The sequence below is a fragment of the Sceloporus occidentalis genome, unplaced genomic scaffold (assembly GCF_023333645.1).
Source record: "Sceloporus occidentalis isolate IW3139 unplaced genomic scaffold, rSceOcc1.0.p SCAF_5, whole genome shotgun sequence".
Lineage (NCBI taxonomy): Eukaryota > Metazoa > Chordata > Lepidosauria > Squamata > Phrynosomatidae > Sceloporus > Sceloporus occidentalis.
Genome location: NW_028316985.1, coordinates 91509 through 106830, shown reverse-complemented (window position 1 = coordinate 106830; position 15322 = coordinate 91509).

The window sequence follows — 15322 nt, the reverse complement described above, 5'->3', positions numbered from 1 at the left end:
TGCCTCTTCCAAGAGACGGAAGAGGCTCTCCTGCTCTGCACACCTGCAGCCTGTTTGGGGAACGGCTCCACACTCCTGGCCCCTTGGCTCTTTCTTCCCAGAGCGACTGGATAGTCATCCCAACCTCTTCTCTTCCAACAATTGCCCAAAGAGGCTGCAGGAATCTATACTTGCCCAAGATCCCCAGCAGTTCACAAACCCCATGCTAGGCTGCTTCATTCTGGAAAGAGCAGCTGTGTGTTTGTGGATGTTGTCCACCTGGAGAGACTGACCCTTCGTCTTAGATGGATTTGTAACTGGCTGACCAGCCGAACCCAAAAGGTGCTCAGCAATGGCTCCTCTTCTTCTTCATCCTGGAGAGGAGTGACCTGTACTACATGCCCTCAAGCCAGACTGAAGACTTGGATGAGGCTTTCCTACAACAAATTAACAAATACAGTACTCACATTTGGTAGACTTCAATTACCCTGATATTTGCTGGAAAGCATACTCTTCCAAGAGTGCAAAGTCCAACAGACGCCTCACTCGCCTTTCATTGGGCAAAAAGTGGAGGAAGCAACTAGGGGACCCCAGCTGTTCTGGATCAGCTCTTAGCCAACCAAGGGGTTAATGGGGTGCAAACAGTGGGATCTTTGGAGGGGAGTGACCATGTCCTCCTGGGATTTGTTAGGCAGAGGAAAGGGGAAGCCAAAGTGATCAGAGACATACTCTGGGCTTCAGCAAAGCCAATCTTTGTAAGCTTAGGGTGAAATTCCATGGTCAGAAAATCTCAAAGGACAGGGAACTGGTGCTGCAGGGGAGTTTCTTAAGAGTGAGATACTGAAGGCACAGCTGCAAACAATTCTAAGAAGGAGGTGTCTAAAGAAACAAGGCTATCCTTTTAGGTGAGCTGTGCCCCCCCCCATCATTCTTTAGAGCCTTTGGGGTGGGAGAAGGTCTGTCTGCATCTGCTGAGGTCCACGGGGTCCTTGGGGGCCATAGAGGATGACTGCTGTTTCCACAGACTCCCCCTCAGAGCAATGGGGGCTTTGGGCAGCAGAAAGCTGGCCTCCTCCCCTCCCCTTCACACTGTCTTGCAAGCCTCCCTCATTTGCTGAATTATAGATTGCAATGCATGGTCATCAATAATCAATCTATCTTGGCAACCTGGCCAGGTGGACCCCCCCCCCCCCCCACACACACACAGTTATAAACTATTAAACTTTTCAACTTTCATAGAATCCTAGAGTTGGAAGAAACCCCAAGTAGGGCCATCCAGGCCAACCCCATTCTGCCATGCGGGAACTCTCTATCAAAGCATCTCCAACAGATGGCTATCCAGCCTCTGTTTAAAGGTCTCCCAATAAGGAGACTCCACCAAAATCTTCCACTATCAAACATCTCTTATCATCAGGAACTTCTTCCTAATGTTGAGCTGGAATCTCTTTTCCTGCAGTTTGCATCCATTGCTCCATTGTGTCCTGTTTTCTGGAGCAGCAGAAAACAAGCTTGCTCCCTTCAAATATTTAAACGGGTCTCATATCGCCTCTGAACCTTCTCTTCTTCTTCGTGGTCTCTGCGAATCATACAAATGGGTTTCACTGCGCCTGCGCAGTGCTGCTCGGAACCTACTGGAATCACTGGGCAGAGTTTTACTCTGCAACATATTGAAACTTTTTGGCGGTAACTCCGCCCACCCGTTATAAGGCCCCTGCCTTCCCGCTCTTTTCCCCAGTTCCTTTTTTCCGCCGCGCTAGCTGCTTCAGAGGAACCTTCGCTTGCTTTGCTTGCTTGGAATCACTTTCGTTTTGACCATTCTTTGTCTCCTGCCCCTGGTAACTTCGGACCTTCGGACTGTTGACTTCGTTTTCGGATCTCCCATCGACTTGGCGACTTTGAAATGCCTGCGGCTTTCAAGAAGTGCGACATTTGCAAGGGCAAGATGCCCGTTCAGGACCCGCACTCCACCTGCTTGCTTTGCCTTGGTCCAAGCCACGATCCCAAGGCCTGCGCACTCTGCAGATCCCTCTCTTCCCAGGCCCGGAAAAACCGTGAGTCCCGGCTTACTTCGGCGATTGCCCTGGGGAAATTGCAAGAAAGGGGTCCGCGGTCTTCTTCTGTCCCGCCTCTGCCACCCCCCGCTTCATCTTCTCGGGCAAGTGTCTCCAGCGTGGGATCGGGGAGAGCCGCCGTCCCCAGCGTGGTGTGCGTCCCGGCCGGGACTCCTTCCACCACCTCCGATGTGGCCCGTGGTTCCAAACCGCCCAGTGCCACCGACAAACCCTCCAAGCGCCCCCATAAGCCATCGGGGACTGAGGGTACCGAACGGGCCTCCAAGCCAAAGGAGGGATCGGAGTGCCCCCGTTCCAAGGAGGCTCCCAAACCGGAGGTCCATCTCGCCTCGCCTTTGTCCTCCAAGGCATCCAAGGGATCACGGCATGCGATGCCTAGCGACCATACCGAACCGGTGCAAGGAACAAGGTCCCCGAGGCCTTCGTCATCGACACCGACTGCTGTCCTCCTGGACCTCCCGGACAACCCTTTCTTCCCATCGGAGGAGACTCCCAAGCCTGGGAAGAAGAGGCACCATGACAAGGCTGACCGTGATCCGGCCCCTAAGAAGGCCAAGCCCTCCAAGGACCGGCCCACCACCGACCCGCTGAGGGCAAAGGACAAGGAGCGCTCCCACTCCAGACAGGCCCGCGCCTCCGCCTTGCCAGCTCCATACCAGGAGCCGACGCCGGTAGACCAGGGGACCCCAGTTACATCCCTGCCTCCCCCGGCCTTGGACTTCATCCACGGGACGGATGACGCCCCTCGCTCTCCTGATCATCGGTCTCCTTCCCATCCGGCGACCGATGATGAAGGTCACTCGGCCCACATACAGGGGATCCCGGACCTCTTCTACGACGTGCAGTCGCGCCGCTACTACATGTCGGTGCCGGAGGACAGAGCCCTGAGGGAGTTCACCAGACTGAACCCCCACCCCGTAGACCGAGCCGACCCGGCCAGATCGGTTCCCACCGTGTCGGTCTACGAGAGGTCATCATCGCCGCCCCGTAGACGCGAGAGGTCGCCGTCTCCACTCCGTACTCGTGAGAGGTCGCCGTCCTCAACCCGCAGACGCTCCCGATCATCAGTGGACTTCGTCCGCCCGAGATCCCAGGTCAGGGTGACGGACCCCCTCTCCTCCGACCTGGATTCTGAGGACGAACCGCTGCCACCTTCGGAGGCACCCTCGGACGAGGATGTCCTCTCGGGTTCGGCCTCCCCTCAGAGGATGCACAACCCAGGGCCGTCTTCGCCGTCGGACGACGTCAGGGCCTTCACAGAGCACGTGGTCAGGATGTCACGGGCCCTCGACATCGAGCTCGCAGCTGCGGAGGACGACGCAGAGGACCCGGTCGAGCGTAGGGTGCATGGACGGGTCCCCACTCCGCCATGCCTTCCTCTCCTCCCCTCTCTCCAGACCATCGTAAAAAGGTCCTGGGATGCTCCGGCCGCCCTATCGGCACCCTCCCGCAAGGTCCAATCCCTCTATAGGGTCGCCCCGGCGAGTTGCTCCTGGTTGGCAGAACACCCCAGACCAAACTCGGCCATTGTGGAGGGGGCCCAGCACAGCTTCGTTCCGAAGCAGGCTACTTCCCCTGTCGACAAAGAGGCAAAGAAGATCGATGGACTGGCAAAAAAGGCTTATTCGGCTTCGGCTCTTGGGGTCAAGGCCGCCAACTACACCGCCTGCATGGGGGCCTACATTCAAACCCTCATGGAACGGATCTCTCCCATGGTTCCGGACGTCCCAGATGACATCCAGAGGCAGCTGGTGGAGATCAGAGACGAGGCGCACTCCATCGGAAGCTGGCTAATCACCACTTCCAGGAACATGGCGGACTGCTCCGGGAGGTCCATGTCAGCTGCCATGGCTCTTCGGCGCCACGCGTGGCTCAGGGCCTCCGACCTCAACCCGACGGTTAGAGCGGCCATTGAGGACATGCCGCTCGACGGGACCGGCCTCTTCCACGCCGAGACCGACGACCGCCTGAACCGCAAGTTCAGGATGAAGGCGGCGGCGAAGAAGCACGGCATGTCTTCAGCACCAGCTTCTCCGTTCCGGAAGCGACAGCGCCCGTGGCAGCCGCAAGGTCAGTCACAAGGGATCTTCTCCCGGGACCGACAGCCCCAGCACCAAGGCTCTCAGAGACAGCGCTTCCCTTCGCAGTCTTCCTCCTCCTCTGGCCGTCGCACCTTCCCGCCTCGGTACCGCAAGTCCCGCCGGCAGGATACCGACCAGGGGAAGAAGAGAGCCTGAAAGGACGCAGCGCGCTTCGTCTCCCCTTCACCCCTCTTCTTTATGGACATCTTGAGGCCCTATTTTAACGCCTGGGCCTCTATAACATCGGACTCGTGGGTTCTTAACATCGTCCGTAGGGGTTATGCCCTCGAGTTCCAAGAGCTCCCTCCAACTGGAGCCTTCATGTCCACTCCCCCCTCGGACACCCTTCTCGACGAAGTGCGCACCTTGCTTTGTAAGGGGGCAATCTCCCCTTTACCGCCCGACCAACATCCTCGGGCCTTTTTCTCCAGGTACTTCACCGTACCTAAAGCTGATGGGGGCGTTAGGCCCATCCTGGACTTGAGACAAGTGAACTTGTTTTTGAACTACCGTCGCTTCCGAATGGTAACCATGGCCTCCATTCTGCCTCTCCTCCACCAGGGCCTGTGGTTCGCGACTGTCGACCTGAAGGACGCCTATTTCCACATCGGGATCCGAGAATCCCACCGGAGATTCCTCGCCTTCGCTGTCGGCTCCGACTCGTACCACTACAACGTGCTCCCGTTCGGCTTGGCCACGGCCCCACGAGTCTTCACGAAGTGCATGGCGCCGGTGGTGGCATACCTTCATCAGAAGGGCTTCATGGTTTTTCCCTACCTGGACGACTGGCTGTTTGCAGCCGAATCCCAGGAAGAGCTGCACGAGGCAGTCTCATTCGCCTTGCACCTCTTCGACTCCCTTGGGCTGGTTGTCAACAGGGAAAAGTCCCACTTCACGCCGACCAGACAGGTCAAGTTCATCGGGGCCATCCTCGACTCCGACAACTGCCTAGCCTTCCTTCCTCCGGACCGGTTTCAGGCCCTGGCTACATCCCTCAGGCCGTGCATCTCACACAGAAGGATAAGAGCCAGAGACGTCCAAGTCGCCCTGGGCCACATGGCATCGACGACATTCGTCACCCCCTGGGCAAGACTGCGTCTTCGTCCTCTCCAATCCTGGTTCCTCTCCGTCTTCTCTCCGTTGACGGACCCACCTTCAAAGTGGCTCACGGTACCCAGACCTATAGCCGCTTCCCTCAGATGGTGGCTAGACGGCTCCAACGTCTGCACCGGGATGCCTTTCCATCAGCCTCAGTCACAGCTGACGCTGACAACCGATGCATCCCTGGAGGGATGGGGCGCCCACCTGCTCGACCTTGTCGTCAAGGACAGGTGGTCCGCACAAGACAAGCTCCTCCACATCAACGCTTTGGAGATGCTCGCAGTGGAGAAGGCTTTGAGGGCATTCGAGTTTGCTGTCTCAGGAAGAGTGGTCCTCCTGAGGACGGACAACACCACCGTAATGTACTACATCAACAAGCAAGGTGGTACCAAGTCCAGGACCCTGCTCGACCTCACGCTCCGCATCTGGAACTGGTGCATCCAAAGACGTGTCCTCCTCCAGGCGATTCACCTTCCCGGAGAGGACAACGAGCTGGCAGACCGCCTCAGCAGATCTCCATCGGTGTGCCACGAGTGGAGGCTCCATCCCGAGACGGTCAGCGACCTCTTCGATCGGTGGGGAACCCCCCGGATCGACCTCTTCGCGACCAGCTGGAACAGCCACTGTCCCCAGTTCTGCTCCAGGAAGCGATTCGACGGATCCCTTGGAGACGCATTCGCTTTCCTCTGGACGGGGGAGCTCCTCTACGCCTTCCCTCCGTTCCCTCTCATCGTCAGGGTGGTGTCCAAAATGACAATGGACCGCTCGCAGGCGATCCTGATCACCCCGTGGTGGCCGAGACAACCATGGTTCGCATCCCTTCTCCACCTCTCCGGGAGATGCTTCCTCCGTCTCGACCCGCGTCCGGACCTGCTCTCGATCCAGGACGGACGAATTCTCCACCCGGACATCGAGAGCCTGCCGCTGGTGGCCTGGAAGATCCGGCCCTGACCGCCTTGCCGGAATCGGTTAGGACGGTGATCCTGGCTGCCAGAAAACCTTCCACCCAGCGTTCTTATGCCCTGAAATGGAGGAGATTTTGCCTCTTCCTTGACCAGAAGGGCTTGTCTCCTGCACAGGTTTCCACTCCAGTGGTGCTAGAGTTTTTGATGGCGCTTTTGAACGGAGGGCTGTCCCTCACATCCATCAAAGGCTACCTTTCTGCCATTTGTGCAAAATATCAGTTCGGGGGGAGGGTGTCTTTCTTTAAGGATCCCTTGGTGAAGGGCTTTCTGAAGGGTTGTGCCAACCTATATCCTCCTGTGTCGGTACCAACACCGGCTTGGAGCTTGGAGTCGGTACTGTCCGCTCTCCAATCCAAGCCCTTTGAACCCATGGCCTCAGCGGACTTGAGACTGTTGACTTGGAAAACCGCTTTCCTTGTGGCCATCACCTCTGCCCGCCGTGCGGGCGAACTCTGTGCCTTACGGAGGGACGAACCATTCCTGAGGTTCCACAAGGACAAGGTGGTCCTCCGTATGGACATCACCTTCTTGCCAAAGGTGGTGTCTGCTTTCCACATGTGCCAGGACATTGTGTTGCCCACTCTAGCATCCGATCCGACGTCGGACGAGGAGCGACGCCTACACTCCCTTGATGTCAGGAGGGCGCTGGCGTTTTACCTGGACAGAACTGCTGCCTCCAGCCGGTCCGAGAGACTCTTTCAATGCTACTCGGAACCGAAGAAGGGGTTGCCCGTGTCTACGCAGAGGTTCTCCAAATGGGTGGCCAGTACCATCCACCTCTGCTATGAACTGCTGGGCAAACCTCTCCCTGGCAGGGTTCGGTCACATTCCACAAGAGCTGTGGCGGCATCCTCAGCATTCCTGTCTGGGATTCCTTTGGAGGATGTCTGTAAGGCTGCTGTCTGGTCCCAACCTCTCACTTTTATTAAGCATTACAGGTTGGACACCAGGGCCATCCGAGACGCAGCTTTCGGGAGGGCTGTGTTGGTTTCAGGGTTGCATTGATTGCACTACTGATGTATTTGTGTTATACAGTTTACACTGTTTATACTGTTGAATGTTGATTTGCACAACTCCTATGGGATCGGTCTTGCATGACCTCTGCTCCCTTCTCAGGTTTAGCAAAGTTGTTGCTATTTTATCTATGCATGAACAAAAAGACTGACTCTTTATGGTTCAGGATGTTTATTTGTAATAAATATACCTTTGGTTTACCATAGCTTTGGTCTCAGGACACTCCCTCCGCCACATACCTAAGCTTGTCAGTCTAAACCCATTTGTATGATTCGCAGAGACCACGAAGAAGAAGGACAGGTTGCTTACCTGTAACAGTATTTCTTCGAGTGGTCATCTGCGAATACATACAAATCCCACCCGTCCGTCCCCTCAGTGTCCTGCTCTCATTGGCTCTCTTCCTTCGCCTGCTTGGCGGAAAAATTGCGGAACTGGGGAAAAGAGCGGGAAGGCAGGGGCCTTATAACGGGTGGGCGGAGTTACCGCCAAAAAGTTTCAATATGTTGCAGAGTAAAACTCTGCCCAGTGATTCCAGTAGGTTCCGAGCAGCACTGCGCAGGCGCAGTGAAACCCATTTGTATGTATTCGCAGATGACCACTCGAAGAAATACTGTTACAGGTAAGCAACCTGTCCTTCTCCAGGCTAAACACACCCATCTCACTTTGGGCCTCTTGGCCTTGTGCTTTGCAGAGCTTTGTCTCAGAGGGTTATGCAAGAGATCCGGTGCATTTTGTTGCAGACGCTGATGAGGCCGACAGACTCTTTCTTAAGCCAGGTCTCCATTCTTCCCAAAAAGGGAGCTAATGTGCCAGAAACCTATTGCTTTAGAACACTGAGGCTGCATATACATATACAGAATTAATGCAGTTTGACACCGCTTTAACTGTCATGGCTCAGTGCTATGGAATTCTGGGATTTGTAGCTTTGTGGGATATTTAGCCTTCTCTCTCAGAGAGCTCTGGTGCTACAACAAACTACAAATCCCAGGATTCCAAAGGATGGAGCCCTGTCAAACTGCATTAATTCTGAGAGTCTGCTGCCATCAGAGCAACCTTTTTCTTCCTTCCTTCCTTTTTTGGCCAGAAAAGGGGCAGTTTGGGATGCTGAAGGGGTTGAATGCCATGTGAGGCCACACTTCTGAATTAGGCAAAGTTGGATTTCATACTCCTTTAAAAGTCCAAAGTATTTTTGGTACCTAAGAAGGAAATCCAAAACGGAGCATCCTTCCCTCCAGCCGACCCCTGCCTCCTCCGCTCTAAAATACAGATAATCATTCAGTAAGTACTGACTATTCACTACCTGTCTGTCTCTGTTTCTCTGCTCTAAAAATACACAGCCATTACATAAGGAAGTGGCACTTGGCTACCTGACTGTTTCTGGGCACAATCCAAAGTGCAGTTTAGGATCTGCGCAGCTCAGCTCTTGGTTATCAGGGTTTATCCCCAAATGCATCTGCCCCGGTTGCCATACCTTTGTTTTTCATTGTTGTTGTGTGCCTTCAAGTCATTTCCAACTTACAGTGACTCGGCCTAAGACAAACCTATCACAGGGTTTTCTTAGGGGTGAGAGAGTGTGACCCTCCCAAGGGTTCCCAGTGGGTTTCCATGGGCAAGCAGAGAATTGAACCCTGGTCTCTAGAGCCGTACCCAACGCTCCAACCACTGCCCCACGCTGTCTCTCTTGCAATATCTAGGAGAGGCCTTTCCTCAGTGGCACGGCTGGAGAAGAGGCCAAAACCAGGGCCTTTTGGGTGGCTGCTCCCAGGCAATAATGGTGCCTTCCTGGTCAGGCTGCTCTGGCCCCTTCCATGGCATCCTTCCTGCATCTAGCCGTGAGCAATGGGCCCCACTGTCTTTGTTTTTCATTGCTGTTCTTGTTTAACAGGTGTGCCTTTACATTGCTTTTGATTCTATTGAGAGTTTATAATCCTGGGAGGCACCCCGTCAGTGAACTGCAAAGGAGCGAGTGCAAGTTCTTGGTCACTGCAGAGTTTGGGATTCTCTACCAAATGCCTGAGAGCTGAGCTCCTCCCAAAACTCCCTTGTGCAACTACACACACGCACACACACGCACACGCATGGAAATAATCTACATGCAAAAGGGATCGTACATGTGAAAGGGACCCAGGGGTCTTGCAGTTCCAGTAGACCACAAATTGAATATGAGTCAATAGTGTGATTCAGCAGCTAAAAAAGCCAATGCGATTCTAGGGTGCATCCATACAAGTGTAATGTCCACATCAAGGGAAGTAATATTGCCACTCTGTTCTGCTATGGCCAGGCCTCAGCTGGAATAATACTGGGAACCACAGTTCAAAAAGGATGTTGAGAAACTGGAGCCATGTGTCCAAAGGAGAGCAACTAACATGGTGAAGGGTCTGGAAACCACAAAGCCATATGGAGAAAGGGAGCTGGGTATGTTTAGCCTGGAGAAGAGATGGTTAAGACGTGATAATGATAGCCCTGTCTAAGTATTTGGAGGGAGGTCATGTTGAGGACGGGGCAAGCTAGTTTTCTGTAGCTCCAGAAAGTAGGACAAGGAGCAATGGAAGCAAGCTGCAGGAGAAGAGATTCCAGCTCAACATTAGGGGGACCTTCCTGGGAGTAAGGGCTCTTCTCCAGAGGAACACACTCCTTTCTTGGAGTTTGGTGGAGTCTCCTTCTTTGGAGTTTTATAAGCAGAGGCTGGATGGCCTTCTTCCCCAGGAGGTTCTTGGATGGTGTCTTCCTGCAGAGCAGAAGGGCGTTGGATTGCATGGCCCTTGGGGTCCCTTCCAACCCTAGGAGCCTAAGTGTAGTATGTTCAAAAGGTGGACTCTGTTGTGGGCAAAGGTGAGTTGGACCAGGACTGAAGCTGGAGCAAGCTTGTTTTCTGCTGCTCCAGAGAATGGAACCCACAGGGATCCAAAGGATTCAAAACTACATGAAAAGACCTGAACATTAGGAAGACCTTCCTGGCAGTAAAAGCTCTTTGACAGTGGAAGATGCTTCCTTGGAGCATGGCAGAAGCGGGTTAGACTGGATTGCCTTTGGGGTCCTTTCCAACTCTAGCATTCTCTGATTGGGGGAAAGCAGGAAATTTGAATAAACAGCTGTCTGTCCTTTATAGAGAGGGCAGATTTGCTCCTCCGTTCTGGTTTATCTCTCCCCCCCCCCCCCAGTCTTTTCAAGTACAATGCAGCAGAGGGTCTGTGACCCCAGTCATGTGCAAAGCAGCCTGCTTCCACAAGCGTCATGTCAGAACGTAACCCAAATTAGACCTGAATGATGGCGCCCGCAGTGAATTTGCTGCCAGTCCATTCCGGTGGATTACGGCTTGTTCCAACGTTTAGCGGAGAATGAGGACACGATGCAAAAACATGCCGGCAGCGGCAGCGGCATCCAGAGAGTCAGGAGGGCAAAAGCGTTCCCAGCGTCGCATCAGGAGGAAGAGGACATGCGCCTCTGGGCCAGCATTTTGGAATGGCCCCCCAAGCGCAGTTGGGGGCTCATCACTTCACTTGGGGGGCTTGTCATGTTGCCCTTCATCATTGCTTCCTCACCAAAAATCCAACAAATAAAACGCAAACAAAACTTTGCAGACTAAATTCACAGATGCAGCATTAAACAAGCAGCAAGATTAAGGGGGCACCTTTTCAAACATGGAAACGTGGAAAGTTCTTTGCCTGGCAATGAAAAGGGACTGAGCGCTTTGTGGAAAAGCGGCCAGAGTTGGGCGCATTGCGCACAAGAGGGGCATTTCCAGGTAACCAGCCATGGATGCACTTAATCCCACGGTGGGCAAAAATGGCCGGATCCACAGCAGCCCCCCACCAGACGAGGTTTCTTTTCCCTCCTCAATTCTCCAGATCCCCCTCCAACATGTGGACCGGCCAAAGTTGCCTGTTCATGTATGAGTGGGTCCATTTCTAATGCCAACTCAGGGTCACCCCTGGCATCGTATCTCTGATTTCTCTTATGAAAGCTGGTCACGGAAGAAAGACGAGAGGAGGAAAATCAAGGCACATGAAATCGTTTCTGGGGGAGAGTTCTGCAGAGACAGTGGACTTCCAGAAAATCAAATAAACAGGTCCAAGTCTAGCCTTAACTCTCCATCAAAGTCAGAATGACCAAACTGAGTCTATCCTGTTTTGGATATATTGGCTAAATCCACACTAGAGAGATAACTTGGTTTGGCACCGCTTTAACTGCCCTGGCTCAAGGCTATGGAATTCTGGAAGTTGGAGTTTGTTGTGAAGGAAGGCCCCACAACATACTCCAACTCCCAGAATTCCATAGCCTTGAGCCAGGATGCTGAAAAGCGGTGCCAAACTGGGTTATCTCTCTAGTGTGGATGCAGCCTCAGAAACAAACCCAGACCCAGCATACTCTGCAGACTACCAGCGTCATGTGGGGATGGAGCCCAGTTGCAGGGAACCATCTAGAAACTGTTTTCGGCAATTGTTGGGCTGCAGGCACCAGTCACCCATTTTCCAAGGCAGCCTCGATATAGGCCAGTATCCAAATGTGTCCTCCTCTGGAGTAACTCTACACTTTTGTGGTTCCAGAGTGGCCAGACTACACTGGACTTCTGCTAAATACTGATATTTGTACCGCTTGAGTGGCACCTGCCATGTGGGTCCAAAGGCCAAGGCCCACCAAGCTGAGAGCCTGTTCCTTGGAGGGGAAGAGGTCAAGCTCATGGGGCAGCATGGGATGGACACCGCGCATCTGGACACATGGGCCTCTTGGGAGATTTCAGCATCCTCTCTCGCCTCTTCCTCTTTGCTATATGCAGCAAGTGGGGTTTTCAGATAGCTAGAAGCTCCTGCATGTAAAACTCTTCCCTCATTTAAAACCTGCCAATTACATAGTAACAAATGCTTTGTAAACCAGTAAACAAAACCATGTGATTCAGGTTACTCCCTTTTAGGAAACATCCAGGGGTAGCTGTGTTGGCCAGTTAACAAATACAAACAAAATCCATCAGTGATACCTTTATTAGCCAGCTAAAATGCAACGTGTATATTGTGCATTTAGGTTGGCCAATAAAGGTACCACTGATGGATTTTTCCTTTTAGGAAGTTACTCTCCAAGAGAAGAGTTCCTCTTTCTGTCCAGTGAGAGACCTTGAAACTAAAGATGTCTTCTTTTACTTTTCCTTAGCCAGTCTTAGGGTGCAGGCTTCCCCAAGCGTACGTAGATTCAAGCCATTAGTAAACCTTTCACCAATTGCAAGCTACCTCTCTGGTTTGTTTTTGGGGTCAGTTCCAGTTCTCCTGGACCCAGAAGCACTGGCGGACTGGGACCCTTTTATTTCCCATTACTCTGCAAGTGAAATCTAATCTCCAGCAGGTTTAGCTTTGATATTTTTGATATTTCAGTATTTATTCCCAAACAAAAGCTGAAGCCTTAGGAGACTTGAATGGCCCAACAAGACCTCCCTCCCTGACCAAGTGGGGACAGAGCTTTGCTCTCTTGGGCCTCCTTCCGTCCATGTACTGGTCACTTTCTGACCCAGCGCTTCAGCCCCAGGCCTCTGGCATCCAGGAGCAGGAGCTGGAGGTTGTCCGCATACCAATGGCACCCCACAGCATCCCACCCATGGCTGCTAAGTAACATGGGGCCCAGGGCCCTGCAAAGTATCAAGAGACACTGGAGAAGTGACCATTGTGCTCCATCTCTGTCCTGGCAGAGGGCATGGTCAGCATGGGCTCCTGGCTTCCATGCAGGGATGTATATGGGCATCTGCTCCAGGATGCAAAAGGGCTGTCCAAGGCACTGGAACCTATTCTGTGGCAGAGAACAGGATTTCAGCCCCGTGGAAAGAACGGCTGCAAAGTCTGGGGTAACGCCTGGAGAGGCTTCATCTGCCCAGCCGACCCCTTTGGCCATGAGGAAAGGGTCAATCGGGAAAGGGTCAGTCTCGCCCTGGCAGGACAGGGGCACCTCAGGGCCTTGCTCCAAGACTGGCGTGCCTTGATGGGAGGGAACTGAATGCTGCCCTCGGATCCTCTGGCTTACGGTGGGATATATGTTCACTGAGAGGCAGCATGGCGCAGTGGTTAGAGGGCTGGAATCCTCTCTCAGCCTTGGAAACCCACTTGGAAACCCACCTTGAGCAAGTCACACTCTCTCAGCCTCAGAGGAAGGTCATGGGGCAAGTGTCCTCTGAAGAAATCTGGGCAAGAAAACCATAGTGCCAGGTTGTCATAAGGAGCCAGCATGGCACAACGGTTTGAGCATTGGACTACAATTCTGGAGACCAGGCTTCCATTCCCAGCTCAGCTATGAAACCCACTGGGCAAGAAGTCACACTCTCTCAGCCTCAGGTGAAGACCATCTGAACAAATCTGGCAAAGAAAACTTCAGGATAGGTTGAAGGCACACAACAAATACAATAACAACAACAGGGCTCTGAGGCCAGAACTGACTTGAAGTCAACAACAACATTTGTAGCGTGAGGCCTGGCAGCATGAGCAATTGAGGGTTTCTGTCCTGGTTTGCAATGTAAAGCCTAAGTGGTAAGTAGTGTGAGGCCTGACTTGTAGTTTGAAGCTTGGTAGTTTGTAGTGTGTAAGAAACCCAGATTCTTACGGGGTTAGGACCTTGGGACACCAGGGTTCAAATCCCAACTTGCCCATGGGTCCGGAAACCACCAAGCCCTATGAGGAACGACTTAGGGAGCTGGGGATGTTTAGCCTGGAGAAGAGAAGGTGAAGAGGTGATATGATAGCCCTGTTTAAATACTTGAAGGGATGCCACATTGAGGAGGGAGCTGACTTGTTTTCACTTGCTCCAGAGACTAGGACCCAATGGAGCAATGGGGGCAAGCTGCAGGAAAAGAGATTCCATCTAAACATTAGGAGGAACTTCCAGACAGTAAGGGCTGTTTGACAGTGGAACACACTCCTTCCTCGGAGATTTTGGTGGAGTCTCCTCCTTTTGAGGTCTTTTAAACAGAGGCTAGATTGCCATCTGGCACAGAAAGGGCTTCGACTGTGAGTCCCTGCATGGTAGAATGGGGTTCCACTGGATGGCCTTTTGGAGTATCTTCCAACTCTATCATTCTATGATTCTATAAGTCACTCTTTCTCAGAGGAAGGCGATGGAAAACCTCCTTGGAACTCTACATCTTGCCAAGAAAACCCTGTAATAGGGACCCCAAAGGGCAGAGTTGGCTTGAAAGTACACCACACACACATGGGCAAGTAAACATGAATGATAACAGCAGCACACACTTGGTGATACAGTTCTGCCCCACCAGAGACCAGTGCTCTATTAGTCAAAGCCCACATTGGGACCCTGCAGAAATCATGGGGCGCTGAGCAACTGTGTCCTGGCCAAGTGATGCTCGGATGACGGTCCAAGCTTTGAGTGAATGGGTCACAGGCCTCTCCTTGGTGCCAGTCGAGGGGCAGTGCCATGGCAAAGTGCTGGACGTGGGAGCATCCCATGTGGCAGATAACATCCAGAACTTGGCCCAGGCCAGAGGGCTTTGCTGCCTGCAGAGTGACCCATGGCTGTGGCCCTCCTTTGAGGCTCTGGTGCATCAGAGGAATTAGGGGACTTTGAGGAATGCCCCGCAAGGAGGCCAAGGAGGAAGGAGAAACAGCCAAAGACACAGGCCTCCTACTGAGGAGCTGTAGGCCAGTGGTTCCCAAATTCTGGCCCTCCAGATGTTTTGGGCTTCAGCTCCCAGAATTCCTGACAGCTGGCAAACCTGGCTGAGGCTTCAGGGAGTGGAAGTCCAAAACACCTGGAGGACCAAAGTTTGGGAACCGCTGCTGCAGGTCATGGCGAACCTTCAGAGCAGAGTCCCTCTCTGTACTTGAAGGTCTGACTTGTGACAAGGGGCAAAACGTCTGGATGTTTTGCTCAAAGAGGGCAGGTGAGCATAGAGTCCTAGAGTTGGAAGAGAGCCAAGGGCCCTGAGCCAGTCCAACCCCATCCTGCCATGCAGGAACTCTCCATCCACCAGTGAAGAGATCCAGGACATCAATCATGGCAGCCAGGTGGAGAGCATCTGGATAAGAATCAAAGGGGAGGGAAACAACAAGGATGTTACGGTGGGAGTCTACTACAGACCCCCAAGTCAGACGGAGGAATTGGATGATATCTTTCTAGAACA